This window comes from Pteropus alecto, unplaced genomic scaffold (assembly GCF_000325575.1).
Source record: "Pteropus alecto unplaced genomic scaffold, ASM32557v1 scaffold185, whole genome shotgun sequence".
Lineage (NCBI taxonomy): Eukaryota > Metazoa > Chordata > Mammalia > Chiroptera > Pteropodidae > Pteropus > Pteropus alecto.
The window spans coordinates 2,087,284-2,103,116 of NW_006438088.1; the positions used below are offsets into that span (position 1 = coordinate 2,087,284).

The 15,833-nt window shown below is 36.3% G+C and overlaps 1 pseudogene; it reads left to right on the forward strand.

Moving 5' to 3' along the window:
- Positions 1-15,375: 15,375 nt before the first annotated feature.
- LOC112482635 lies at positions 15,376-15,494 on the forward strand (annotated as a pseudogene).
- The last annotated feature ends 339 nt before the right edge of the window (positions 15,495-15,833 follow it).

A 15,833-nucleotide genomic window follows, 5' to 3' on the forward strand; every position in this document is an offset into this window, starting at 1 on the left:
TTATCCCCAATTTATAGATGAGGAACCCAAGGCTCTGAAGTCTAGGTGGTTTACTCAGATCATCAGTGAAGGTGGTGGGATTGACATGTAGGCCGCTCTAACTTTCCAGCACACAATATCTTGTCCTTTAAATTTCAGACTCCTTGATCTTCTTAGGGTTTCTTAGGATTGATTCCAGTGCCCTTTGAAGGATGGAGGAGTTCATTTCCTTCCTCTCTTATATGAGAAGTCTTTCCTAAGAGCCCATGAATTATAAGGCTGAATCCCTTTCCGTAGCGTTGCCCAAAGTCAAATTATGTGGCGGTACCACAAAGGAGGCTGTGCCAACTGTGGCTCCACTATGCTTTTCTTGATATGTATCTATTTGGACTTCATCAAAATCTTTTGTCTTATAATTTTGGTAGCATTTAGGTAAAGCCTATATATGAAAGTGAATGGTTTAGTTTCCCTGATGGAAAGTTTAATTTTGCTCTCCAGTATGTTGCTTTTAGCTTGTTGTAGATATAATCGTTTACTTAATGAGGATACATCCTTCCTTTCAGAGTACAGACTTTAAAATGAATTTCCATACATTTACATAAATCCCCTGGGGACCACTATAATGTGAACAAAGAAAGAATTGCCCAGCTGTGCACTGATTTAATGAAATTATGAAGCTTTAGGGTGTGGCCTTTGAAAAAGATATCTAGGGGAAATTGTCCCTCTCACTGTTGGAGAAATAAACCGTTAAATGAATTTGCTCTCACTTAGATAGAAGATGATTTTAGAAACTAGCATCAGCCAAGGTTTTAAAAAAACTCAGCAAAAGCTTGTGAAAATGCTGTACATTTCAGAAATCACCTGTTATTTCTGAGAATGGATATTAATATTTTATTATAGCATTTTTTATGTAGAAGTTTTCATTTTAAAATAGTTTTGTTGAAAATAGAGAAAATTAGCAAATGTCCTCCATCTCATGCTGTCAACTTAAAACCCATAGCATCCTCAGATACACTTACCTTTAAAGTTTATAGGGGTCCCCAACTTCATCTGGGCCCAAGTTTGCTAATGGTGGTCTGCACGTCCTTCATACCTAGAACCCTTGTCAGTGATGTGAAAAAATCTAAGAAGATAACTTCTGAAGCTTAGGAATTTTACCATCTATTTAACTTACTTGGAATCTTTCTTTAATGGCGGTGTCCTAATATGTGGTTTTGTACTCTGTGGCTGGTTCTATAGGTTGGTTAGAATAACGATAGCAAGACTTCATGATTTCCTTGGCTTGGAAACGTAGCATTGTGAATTATGTCCTTTTCAAGATAATAGCTCAGCATTAGCCAGCTGTCTACAAATGCATATCTTTGGTTCAAAGAGGCTTATTCAAGAATATGAATGGATCAATATTAATTTATATTCTGTGTTGCAAAACAACCAGTGGTAGTGAGTCAATAGGTTTATCTTTTGTATAAATACCTAAATCAATCAATAACTATTTAGTAATATGTAGAACACAGTCTATGGAGGATGTAGCAAAGGAAGAAATATTTGTCCATAGCATCAAGTTCTTAGCATCTATACCAAAGAAACAATAACAGTATCTAACATGTTTTGTGCACTCATCATGTGCCAGTATTTTCTTTTTATCATCTGCTATAAACTTCACAACAACCTCATGACTTAAGCCTTCCGATTATCCCATTTTACAGATGAAAAAAAGAGCAGTCACAGAAAGAGTAAATTACTTGCCCCACAGTGAGGGTGTGGGCTAGCCAGAGTGCCAGTAAGGACACTTTGACTCCAAATCTTATGCCCTTTTAAAAAAAAATCTTTTTTTTCTTTTTATCTTGGTAAGAGATACACATCATAAAGTTTACGTTTAAACCATTTTTAAGTGTCCAGTTCAGTGCCGCTAAGCACATTAGCATAGTTGCGCAACCATCACCACCATCCACCTCCAGAACTGTTTTCATGTTCCCAAACTGAAACTCCATATCCATTAAACAATCATTCCTTCCGCCCTCAAGCCCTGTGCGATCATCATTCTAGTTTCTATTTCTATAAATTTGGCTATTCTAGGTACCTCCTATAAGTGGAATCACATAGTATTTCTCTCTTTGTGTGTGGCTTATTTCTCTTAGAAAAATGTCTTCCGAGTTTCACGCATATGGAAGCATACATCAGAATTTCTTTCCTTTTTAAGGTCGAATACTATTCCATTGTGTGCATATACCACATTTGGTTTATCCATTCACCCATCCATGTATCCCTGGGTTGCTTCTACCCCTGGGTTGCTTCTACCTTTTGGCTATTGCAAATAATGCTGTTATGACCATGGATGTTCGAATATCAATTTGAGTCCCTGCTTTCCATTCTTTTGATTATATATCAGAAGTGGAATTGCTATAACCTGTAGTAATCCTATGCTTAAGTTTTTGAGGAACTACTGTACTGTTTTCCATAGTGGTTGCGCCATTTTACATCTCCATCAGTGATGCACAAGGGTTGAAATTTCTCCGCATCCTTGCCAATATATATTTTTCTGATAGCCATCTTAATGGTATGTCATTGTGGTTTTAATTTGCATTCCTAATGATTAGTGATATTGAACGTCTTTTCATATGCTTATTGATCACTCATAGATCTTTAGAGAAATGTATATTCAAGTTTTTCCTCCATTTTTAAATAGGATTGTTTTGTTGAGTTGTAGAAGTTATTTATATAATCTGGTTATTATTTCTTATCAGATAATGGTTTGCAAATATTTTCTCCCATTCTGTGGGTTGCCTTTCAGTATATTAATAGAGTCCTTTGATGCATGAAAGTTTTTAATTTTGATGAAGTGCAATTGCTGTATTTTCCCTTTTGTTGTCTGTGCTCAGACCATATGCTCTTAACCACTACACTGAAGCATACAACCTGGATTGCAACGTGCTTAATTATTTGGGACTGAGCATATCTCTTGATGATGAATTGAAGAGGAAGGTTGGTGTTGTCAGGGAATGTGATAGGGAAGCAAAGCACTAGCACATTGTAGATGTGTTTAGCGCATGTTTCTTTATATGTCTGTTTTTGCATAAAAATTGATTGAAAAAAATGATGTTGAGTCAATTATGTGGCATCTCCCTGCCCTTTCCTATGTATTTCCTGGGCATTCATTAAGGGAGGCGGAAAAGAGAGGAGGGTACCTGGCCATGAATGGAGATAGATCTGCCAGCTTCCCGGGCATAGACACATTGCTGGAACATTTTCTGGTAGAAGTTTTATTCAATCTAATTTAAAGAGGCAAAATAAAACCATTCTGCAGTCTCATTCACTGCCTGCTGTTGGAAGCTCACTTTTCCTTGGTGCTTAACCAAAAGAAAAAGTAAGAGAGAAAAACAATCTTTTCTCTTGCTTTTGCTCTCTGCCTGAAGCAGTACTGTGTCCTCCTGGGTAGTATCGGGTGGAGGGGACAGGCAGAGAACTGAGCCCACATCGTGCTTCTTCTTCTGAAGAAGGTGCTGTGATTGTGACTCATTCAATTAGAGTGCTGTGCTTCTAACTGCATACCCCCACATTTCTCTTTTACTTTTTAAACTTGGGATGTGTGTAAGATAAAGTCCCCCCCGCCCCATATTGTTTGTGAATCATTAAGTAAATAATAAGAAGATTCTTCTTCTCAGTTAAGTATACGAATAAGCCTCAGGTACTCACATGGGGGGCATATGCTTGCTCTGAGCTCTTATCATTCTTTATGTTTAAAGGAATCATAAACAGGGTTTGCAAACATAATGGTGGTGGCTTCAGAGCTGTCAGGAAGTTTGAAGTAAGAGGCACACTTTTGTAAGCCCCTCCCCTGCCCCTAGAAGCCTTCACAGCCACGGCCTCAGTGTAATAGTTTCCTTCTCTTGCAATAGTTTGGGTAATAGGGGTGAGAGAAAGTTGTAATGAAGATAGGAGAGATAAGGAGGGACTTCTGGGAACACCTGACTGCATTCTGTGTGACAGTCTTCCTCCAGATCTGGAGACTCAGAGGTCTAGAATCATCCTTCCCTGTGATCTCAGGGTCACAGTATCATGGTCACCTCCAGACTCCATACCATTTCATTTCACCTTCCAAGGGTTACTCAAATTTGGCTTTAATCCTCTCACACAAAGAGGCAATGCTATGTCAAAGGTTAAGAAAAAAAAAAAGACATTTTACAAGATAGTTTTAATAGTAGAATTTATTCTTCATTGTTTATACTGTGTGTTAGGTGCTTAATTTATTAAATTTAGATAACCCTGAGGTAGATTTTATTACAGTCCCCCCTTATCCACGGGGGGTGTGTCTCAAGATCCCCAGTAGATGCCTGAAACCACTGATAATGCTGAACTCCATATATTCTATGTCTTTTCCTACACATACATACCTATGATGAAGTTTAACTTAGAAATTAGGCACAGTAAGAAATTAACAACAGCTAATAATAAAATTGAACAATTATAACAAGATACTGTGATAAAAGTTATATAAATGTGACATTAAGTAAAATAAAGATGACTTGCCCTGTGATACTGTGGCAGTTGGTCTGATAACCAAGAGGGCTACCAGGTGACTAACAGGACAGGCAGGTAGCTTACACAGTGTGTGGATATGCTGGACAAAGAAATGATTCACGTCCCAGGCAGGATGGAGTAGGATGGTGAGAGATGTCATCACGCTACTCAGAATGGCGTGAAATTTAGAACTCATGAATTATTTATTAATGGAATTTTCTATTTAATATTTTCGGACTGCAGTTGAACGCAGGTACCTGAAACCACTGAAAACAAAACTGCAGAAAAGGGGAAACTATTGTATTGCCTTTCGCTGCTGAGGATTGAGGCTGGGGAGAAGCGAATTTGCTCATGGTAGCTCAACGTGTGGAAGGCAGAGCTTGCAGTCTGAGCAGATCTCAGTGGTTCCACAGCCCATCCTCCTCCAGCTCTGCCTGGGCAGTGACCTCTCCTTAGTCTTCTCTCTGACGTTTGACCCTCCTTCCTTTTAAACTCTCATTATAGATTCCAGGAAACAAAATTTAAAAAAAAAAAAAAGAAAAAAGAAAAAAAAAAGGAAAGCTTTATATAAAATTTGCTAACTGAAATTAGTAACAATTATCACCTTGTTGAAGAGAGATGTGCTGTTTCTTCAGCATCTTAGAATGACAACATCAGGCCCGATTTAACTCAAGCTTTCGTCCATGGTCCTGTTCTCATGATAAATGAGCCTAGCACACACTCTGTCGGGTGTAACTGTTATCTCATCCGCGAGCACAGTTTACTAAGGAGAAGTTAGGTGCAATTTTTACACTGCTTATGAAAACCATTGGCGGAAACAATTGCTGCACAGGTGGAGATAATATCATTCGGTGGCAATGAGGAAAATTTGCAAGAGAGAGTCGCTCCTGTTCACGCTGAGGCCTGCAGCAGAGTCTTGGCTTCTCGTTTTGTGGCAGAAACTACTTCCTGACATATTTTTTCTTTCTGCAGCCTAGTTTTGGCTTGTTCTTACTTGTTTTTATTGGCAGAATTATTTTTTTTTGTAGTGTCAGTTTCATGACATAATTATTCTTCTGTCAAATCCAGTAATCAAGTGAATTAAAAGCATTATTTCTTGGTTTTTAGAAAGAATTTGTTTATCGTGCCTTACTTATTCTTGAATAGGGTTATTTGATGCAAAAAACCTATTAGGATTAGCCAGTGCCACTTGTAAATATAATTTACTCAATAATTTAGAAAATGTTATTTTCTTAAATATAGTGCAAATGTCAATAGTTTTAATCCTTTTCAGATAATGTTTCCAAAACAGCAAGAAAAGATTTGACTTTGCCCTTTGAAAACTATAGCAGAGGCACTTGGCAGCTTCTTTGGCATCAGTTTTTCATGCAAAAAACCCCCCAAAACAAAAAAAAACAAAAACAAAAACAAAACTATAATCATGTAGAAAATGTTCTATTTAGTAGCTGTCATCATAGTCTATTATTAGATTTAAAAAGGGTGACTATACAGCTATAGAAGTTTCTTAGCGGGTCAGTAGGCATGAGGGGGCGTGGCAGAGGGTATGTTGTCATACTGTAAGGTATTTCTAAAGTTAGTTCTGGAGGCAAGATGGGAGGCATCATCATCATCACCATCATCATCATCATCATCATCATTATCATCATCATCATAACCATATAGCTAATGTGTAATATCCCAAAATGATAAGCACTTTTCTGAGGAATTTACATCGAATAATTAATTTAATTCTCACAGTAACCCTAGGAAGTAGAAACTATTACCATCCCCAGTTTTCAGATGAGGATTCTGAAGTTCAGAGAGGTTAAGTAGCTTACCTAAAATTGCCCAGCTAATAAATGAGAGAACCAGAATACATACCCCAAGTAGCCTGGCTCCAGAATTTGTGCACTTAACCACTACACTATATGGCAACATTTATTGTGGTCATACTATGTGTCACCCATTATGCTGGGCACTAAGACTAGAGAGAGAAGAATTCCTCAAGGGATTTATAGTCTAGTGCATGTAGATACAAATCTGCTTCTATCTTTAGAGGTCATTTTAAAAGTTTCTGATGGCAGGGAAAAGATTTCTTAACTGCCAATGATTTGTGTAGCCATTAACAAAGAAACACTATTCTCCATGACAGAAGTGGCACAATGATGCCCTTTACCCAGAGAGCAAAGCGGTAACAACTGCACCAATTACCATTTACTAAGTGTTTCTGTAAAGTAGGCATTGTGCCAGATCCTCACACATAGACTCATGGAATACTCACAACCCAACTGTATGAACTGGGCCTAACTGGAACGGATCCCCACCCTCAACCCTACTCTTGCATTTTCGCTTTTGGGCCAGTCTTGTTGGACTTATTTTCAAGCAGTGTTCTTGCCCTGTGTCTCCAGTCACAGGGATGTGAAGGATATTCCCGTGCTGGTTTCACGGTTTCAGCTGTCATACATCTCTTCTCACACATAATTCAGAAATCACACTCCGAACTCAAGCTAGTTTGTTTTTATGGATTTCGTGGAGAGAAAAAAGTCACCTAATTTCCACACTCTCCTGATCTTGTTATTTTCATTATCACACTTCCCTGCATTTCCTAGTTTCAATTAGGACTGCAAACAATGTACTGAAGCTGCGTGAGAGTCTCCTCAGTGCCTCCCTGGGTGTGGCCCTTCATCCTGCTGACGAGGTCAAGAAGCTCATCAGGCCTCTTGACATTTATTAGATGTGCAGACTTAAAAACCGGGCAATCTTTGGACAGTTTTGAGGTAAATATGTAAAGTGCACTTCAAAAAAAATTTAAAGTTTGCCTATTGATGCCCCTTCTCAGATTTAGCCACTAGAACTGTGAAACGTTGAATTGGACAACAAACACCGAGAGACCCTTTGTGAGATAAGGGTGAAAAATCCTTATCTGGAACACTCCCACATCTACAAAGATCCATCTTTGGCTGTTGTAAATACTCTATAACAGGATTTGATAACATGAGCAATAAAGTTTGAGGAATGTTTTATTCTCTCAGTATCTGTCTCCCTACAACATAAACAAGCATGTGCCCACATACACACACATGCAAAAGAATGCACGAGGAACAGAATCAAGGGAGAGTAGATGATGTGGGATGTTCATGTTTTAATTCATACTTTTGTGTTGGAATTTTAAAAAATAAGTACAAATTACTTTGGAATTATATAAACATCTTTAATATAAAGAAGTAAATAGATAGTTCTAGAGTAATCAAAAAAAAACTTATACTCTCTTTGTTGAGAGTAAAGAATATTCTCGGAGTATATTAGCCATTACCTCTCAGAGGCCTAACCTCGACTTGAACAAGTCTCTACATTTGCATAACCAGGTATTAAAATAATTCACACATTAAAGCAACCATTATTTACCTGACAAACTACATGACAAAATAGTCTTTGAGTGATTTTATAATTATACTTTTTTTGATGCTGTGCTTTTGGCTGCCAAAAGACAGACCTACCAATTTAATACATGATTTTTATATTTTTAGTCTTTGTAAACAAAGACTAAAAATAGGTTATTTTAAAAAGTTTGTCATTTTATTGTGAAATAACTCCGCAATGGATATAATAAAAGCATTTTTGATGGGACAATATTCTACAGCAGCATCATGTTCTTTTATGTAAATATCACAAGTGTCTGGATCATTGACAGAATCTGAAAGGAAAAAAAATAACCTTAGGTCTTTGGAATCTTTTAATCAGATTTGTTTTTCACTATTATTCAAATGTAAGAACACATATGATTTTTTTTTTAAATAAAAGCAATTCTCGTCCATTAATAAATTTCTGGTTTCCCCCTGCTAAAGTTAGATACAGCTTTACCTGGGAAGAAAGTGAAGTTTGTCTTTACAGCATCTGTTCACCTTTATTTTCCTTTTGGATAAACATCCTAGAACCTTTCTGGTTCTAGGATATTTATGAATTCATGTTCTCTTTTCGGAATGCCTCTGATAACCTCATCTTCACTTAGATGTTCATATCTGATAGCATGTTGCCCTCCTGCCAAAGAATATGTTTTTAATCAAAGGATTAAATCTCTAATGGTTGAATATTAAACTCTTGAATAGAAAACAGAAGATGATTTGGGAGATCATTTCCCAGTCCCTCAAATAATGAAATGAACATGTATTCGACTGTGTTTTACTGACCTTAAATCTTCCCATAAAATATGATTTACTAGTACTATTAGAGAAAGAATATAGAGTGAATGGATCTTCTATATATTTTATTCCAGTATTAAATATTTTGATATTCTCTCTTTGTTATATTTTATATTTGTTAATATTATCATAATTTTAAAGTTCAGATTTTAGCCTGTGATGATTTACAATGAATTTGAATTTAATTAAAAAGAAAGTAGGTCAAACAACATTTTATTTCAATATCTTAGTATTTATAACATCCAAAAACTTAGAACTGCTGAAGAATCTCTCTGAAACATTACATTGTATGAATAATAATAAAAATATTTATTGAGCGCTTAGAAAATACCAGACACTGTATTAAGTTCTTTTTAGAGATTATGTTTTTTAATGTTTGCAAGAACCCGGTGTGGTAGGAACAGACTCCTCCTTTTTACAGAGGAGGAAGCTGAGGCTGAGAAAACCCCCAAATTAGTTCAACGTTCAAAGCTGGGGAGCGGCAGAATCAGAATGTGCGCCTGGTTTTGTTTCACTCAATAGTCCTTCGCTCCCAATCATTACATTCTAGATCTGATGACATAACACGCTCATCCTTGTTAAATGCCAGCTGTGTACCAAGCACTGCCATTAGAGACTCCTTCCCTCACTCACTTAATCACGTTTAACTGGCCTGCCCAATTTTGCACAGCTTAGAAGTAGCAAAGTCAGGCCTCAGATCCAGTACTGAATAGCATTTCTACTACATGACACTAATCTCTCAATCAAGCCAAGTGTGGTATAAAATAAGGAGAATTCTAGAGGTAGAGTCTTTGGTGACAATTCACCCAGAAAACCCTTAGTTTGGATTCCCTTTAAAATGAAGAGAAGCATATAATTCACTATTTTGCACTTATTGAGTAAGGCATTAATTTAAAATCATAATAAAACTTTACAGTTGCCATGCATAATTTCTAGGTTAAATAGTATCTAGCCTATATTTTGGAGCACTTTAGAACGAGTTATTTTGGCTTGCTTGACAGAACTCGCAAATTAAAACCTTCATTGATTACAGTGAGTTACTCAGTATTAAAGTTTAGCTGTTTAGGGTATTTCGAATAATGGATGAGAAGCAGAAATGTTCTTATGTAATGACATAATGAGTGAGCAGCTGTGGTGCAAGAAAAGGGAGACGGATTTAAGGAAGGGAATATAATTTTTTTTTTTTTTTTTGACGAAGGAGCTAGGTGAGTCTAGCTATAGATTTGACAAATATTCAAACAGGAGCAGATTGGTGACCCAAGATATCTCGGGGTGGGAGGGTTCATTTTGATAACACTGATTTTCAAACGGAAAGACTCTGATTCTCGAGGGCTTCGCAAAATTTTGTTTTAAGGTTCTACTTTTTCTTTGTATTTTGCCTTCTTTGTCTGCAATTATACACTACCATTCCGCTAGCAGCTTTGAGAGAGTCCGCCCATCACCCCGACCTTTCCCAAGCAGGAATCTCTGTACCACACTGCGTTCCTTAGTAAGGATTTCTCCATCGGCCAAAGTCAAGCCTCGAGAACTCTCAGAAATGAGGAGAAGTGAAGTTCGTGGGGTGAGGGAGTCTTTTTCTGGGAAAGGAAGTTAAGAAGCACTACCTTTGTGTGTTTGATATCGTTTGTAGTGATTTTTAAAGCAATCACACTTCCTAATACAGCTTTAAAATGTAATACCCATTGTATTAGTTTCTAGGGCTGCCTTAAAAAAAGACCAGAAATCGGGTGACTTAAAACAACAGAAATTTACACTCTTGCGGCACCGGAGGCTAGTAGTCTGAAATCAAGATGCCAGTCAGCAAGGCTATCCATTCTGAAGGCTCTAGGGAGGAATCCTTTCTCGCCTTTTCCAGTTTCTGGGGGTCCCTGGCAAAAAATTCCTTGGTCAATGGCACCACTCCAATCTCTAACCCTGTCTTCAGACCTTCACATGGTCTCATTCCCTGTGTATCTGTGAGGTCTCCTTGTATGGGAACACCAGTCACTGGATTTAGGGCCCATCCTAATGCCCTATGACTTCATCTTAAATAGATAGTCTGCAAAGACCCTGTTTCTAAACAAGGCCACAATCTGAAACTGCATGTGGACATGAATTTGGGGGAACAATAATTAACCCACTATAGAGGGTTAGTCTATGTCAGGCATTGGCTTGGCCCTCGGGACATAATAATGAGCAAAAACCACCATATATTGAAAGATGTGCTCTTTGAGAGCATATAGTAGGGGACATTGATCATGTCAAAAAATCGAAAAAGTCATCCTGGATAGTGAGGATTGAGCTGAAATATGAAAGTTGAGTAGGGGATAGAAAAGTAGATGAAGAGGGGAGAGGAGAGTGTGCCAGACAGAGGGACTAGCAGGTGTAATTGACCTATGGTGGGAAGGAGCACATTCAAGGAACTAAAATACAGCCACTGTAGCTGGTATTCCTCATACTTTATAGTGGTAAAAATAAGAATATGCCCAAACCCTGGTCTTTACATTTAATATACTGCTAAAAGGAGAGCAGGGTACATTGGAGAAATGTCTGATTCTTGGTTCAGAGAAGGATGTATACTAGATATCTATCTACCTAATATACCAAAAGTCTACTTTTTATTATACCAAAAAATAAAGAAATCAATAGACTACTGGGGTTCTGTCAAAAGGATATAGGAGCGAATTTCAAGAGGCTCTTAAAGGCCAAAGGTTGGACACTTTGAGTACCAATAGGAAATTATTGAAATACACTGAAACGCATCATGCTAAAATCCATGGGAATAAAATGATATTGAAAAACTCACTTTTAAAAGTTGGTGGCTGCTAGAAAACTAATTTATTATTCTGAAAACTAGTAAATAAGAGGAAAGAATTAAACGTTTACTTCTGTTGCATGACAAATAGATGACAAAGGAATGACAAAATATCACCATATTTTAAACTTCTCATAAAATAATGGATCTAGGCATTGATCATCAATGACCATTAATATCACTGAAAGAGAAGCAGCTGAATATTATGTACTTCTACATTATATCTCAAATTTAAACCTGAATTAAATCATGCTTCTAGATCTAACTACAGTTTGAACACATTAAATAATGTGATACAGATGTAGTCAGCAAAATCTTAGAATATAATAAACTCTACAGGAATAAATTATCATTTCTTTAACAATGAATCGCCAGTATAAAAACAAGGGAGGAGAGACTTAACAATGAAAAGAGATAAAGGACCTATCCAACAATGTAATATGTGGATCTTATTTGGATCGATATCCAAATCAGCCCAATGGTTTAACAAAAATACAGTGTCTTGTATAATAAGAGAAGTTCAAACGCAGTCTAGATATTTGATAACATTAGAGAATATTTCTTTTGGGGGCAAGAATAACATCTTATGTTTTTAAAAAGAGCTCTTATCTTTTTGAAATGCATACTGAAGTATTTATGAATAAAATAAAGTAATAGCAAGGATTTGCCTCGAAGTATTCCCATTGTTGTGGGGAAGGGAAGAAGCAGATGGTAGAACAGATTAAACAAGCAAAACCCTGAGTCGAAGGGTTTTGTAGCTGGGTGACAGGTGCATGGAGAAAATCATATTTCACTTTTCTTTTTTGAATTGTCTACTTTTGTCAATGAAAAGTAAAAGGAGAAAAAAAACAGTTAGAAAATAGAAAAGAACACTCCTTTGTGAATTCTCACTTCTCTTCTGTGTCATCATAACTGTTTTTGTGCTCTAACCCTGGGTAGTGCTGGCTTCTTCTAGAGTGGTTACCAAGGTAACAATTCTGTAGTGTCTCCAGGCAGGGGACAGGGTAGAGTTACAAAGTCAAGATCCCTTGAGGTCTTTTAAGTGTTGAATTACCAAGTACCACAGGAAACTGTGAATGAAGACCAAAACCACGGGAAACTGAAGAAAGCTGTGTGACCTTTTTTTTTTTTTTTTTTCTTTTTTACCTACTTACCAAGGGAAAGATAAACTCTGGAGAGGATGCGGATGGCAGACTATATTTCTTTTTTCCTTCAACATAGCAAATTGAAACTAAAAAATAACAATGTAAACAATGACCACTTGATTTTTTTTTAAATATTGTGTAGACATTACTTTTGAGCAAACAATGTTTGCTTAGAACACTGTTTCTATCGTTTTGAATGTTTATTTTTCTGAAATTAATTGCTACTTGAAACTTTAGTGAAGTTAGATGTATTCTTAAATCATTTGAGTTCCTTTCACATTGTCTGATGACTCTATAAGAAGTTAGATTTGTTGTCATTTTAGAGTCTATCAGAAATGTCTTTTGGAGAAAAAATTTCTTATGGCTTATATTACTCTTAAAGGCACAGAGGGGATACAGTGAATAGTGAATATGTCAATATCTCCTTGTTAGTACAATATTTAAGCACATGTGACAATCATAAAAATTAACAAAATCAAGATATACTATCAATAAGTATGCCTTAATAAAATACAGCTTGTGGAAATCAGTCAAGAAAGTGAATATCCAGACAAGACTCAAACTTATTTCCAGCTTTAAACTTTCTCTTGAGCTCTAAAATGACAAATTGACTTCTGGACATTTCCATCTGAATGACCTTCCTACAAACAACTAAAAATCAATAAGCTTAATTGAGTTCAATTCAACATTTATTTATTGAAGCCCTTTCAGGAGATGTATTAGAAGCTGGGGACACAAAGATAACTAAGATTTAGCCTCTGATCAAAAGAGGTCATAAAAAAAAGCACAATTATAGTTTCAGCAGAACTTTTACTTTCTTCTGAGTTCCATGGCTTAGCTGAAGGCAACACACAGTTCCCAAAGCCAGAAGCATTTGAATCATCTTTGACACATTTTCCCTCACAACTGGCATTCAATTCATTTCCAAGTCTTTTTTATTCTACTTCTAAAAATTCTCTAATTCTGTACCCTCCCCTGCAGTCCTGCTGTTGCTGATAGTTTTGCACTTTGTCATCTTCCTCCTGGACTATTGCAATAGCCTCCTAATTGGTTCCTCTGCTTTTAAATTGTTCCCCTTCCTCCCTGCCCAACCACTCAACAACCAGAGTTGCTTCATAAAAACAAAGACTGGATCATATTGCTATTCTGTTTTAAAAGCTTTTCTAAATGCATTGTGTACCTTTGAAGGCTGCAAGGCTGTCTGAAGGGGCAACAAGCCTGTATCACAAGCAGGTGATGCAAGGGAGAGAATAGCATCAAAAGGAAGCCTGTGAAGACCCCATACCCTGTCAAAAAGGGGCAGAACCACTCAGCTCCAGCCCAGTGGAGTGCTGGAGGGCTGGCCCAGTTTTACCAAAACTTTTATGATCTTTTTTTTTTTTTTTAATCAGAAACTAGAAATCCTAATTTTTATTGAAGTCTCTTGGGTTTAAAATATTGGCTCATATTTTGAAACCACTTTGCAAGACAAATTATATCTTGTAGGCCAGTTTATGATCCCTGATTTTTTGCTTTGAACCCCACATCATTTATTAGTATGGTGAACTCCTATTCACCAGTTAGGACACAGATCAAATGTCCCTTAATCTGTGAATCCTTCTCTAATCCTTATCAGAATTAATAGCTCACTAGTCTAAACTTCCATAAACCTCAACTGAAGTCAAATTTAATAATAAAAAAACTATAACATGCTTGATTTAAATTATAAATTTTTTCATTATTTAATATAATGAAAGTTTACTGAGGACCAAAATCTGTCGTCAGAAGAAATGAGAAATTTTTGGCTTTCTCATCTTAATAAAAAATTATTTTGTTACAAATTAGTAATTGATAAGTGGTCATGGGGATGAGAAGCGTGGCATAGGGAATGCAGTTAGCATTAATGTATTGACTAGATGGAGAGCCAGAGGAGAGAAAGAACAATTAGGGGGATCATTTTATAAACTATAAATGTCTAACCAAGGTACTGTATACCTGAAACTAATAATAAAATAAAATTAAAAATTACATACATTATACAAAAAAATAATGTTGTAACAAACAAGTAAAAACTTCAGAATAAAAAGCGTTTTGGAAAAACAAGAATTTGAAATGGGGGAAAGGGATTCAATTTAAGATCACAGAGTGAATCTGTTTCAAACACTGCCCTCTTCACCAAGTATACTGTTATGGAAGATAAAACATAAAAGGAGAAAGTAAAGAGAAATAGTTGGACTTATAAATAAGCCATTCAGCAAAATTGCCATAAACATAAAGGTGGGGTGGGATGGTAGGCAAGGGCAGACTGGCTTTTTTTGATCCCAGTGAGAATTCCAGCTTCTGCAGCGTGGAAGAGGCCAACTGCACTGGATGCAACACACAGAAACACAACCAAGCTCACTGCTCTGTTGGGTGAGGGAGGAACAAATGCAAATATTTCAGACATACATAGATTGAATGAGTTTATTTTGCCAATGACTAAACAAAAATCTAGCAGAAGTTGTAGTTAAAGAAAAATAAACCCAGAAGTTAGGCATGGGGTATAGAAAACAATGAGCATAAAAACTGACAAAAATATGTTGGTAGACTTAACTATTTAATATAAAAATAACTAAACTTTAAAAGGATAAAACTAAAACATTTAAAGACCAGATGGTGGGAACTGCTTTGCTTTTCTTTAGATAGATAAAAAATAGTCAGAAAGAGAAAGGAAGTACTGAATTATTGTTAATTTTTTAAAAAAAGTACAGATAAGTTAGCACAATAAAATTTAATGGCAAGTGTCTACAGCCATGCCACCCTGAAAAAGCCCAATCCCATCTGATCTTGGAAGTTAAGAAGGGTCGGGTCTGGTTAGTACTTGGATGGGAGACCACGTAGGCAGACTAGGTGCTATAGGCGTAAAAAATAAAAAATAAGGGATTGTAAACTGACAAGGTCCTTGCAACCAGTGAGGTCAACCAAGGGTTGCCTCACCTAAAAAAAAAAAAATTAATGGTAAGCAATTAGAGACATGATCAACAGCATATAAACTAACAGAAGAAGAATGAGGAGAATAAAAATATTACATATGCAATGGAACACAGTAAAGAAGATAAACAATCAAAGAATAAAGACGATAAACAAAACAAAATGAAATGGTACACATAATATCAAATACATGAATGTTTATAATAGATGCAAATAGACCAGTCTTCTATTTAAATACAGAGTTATTAGAATAAATAGCTATTTTTTATT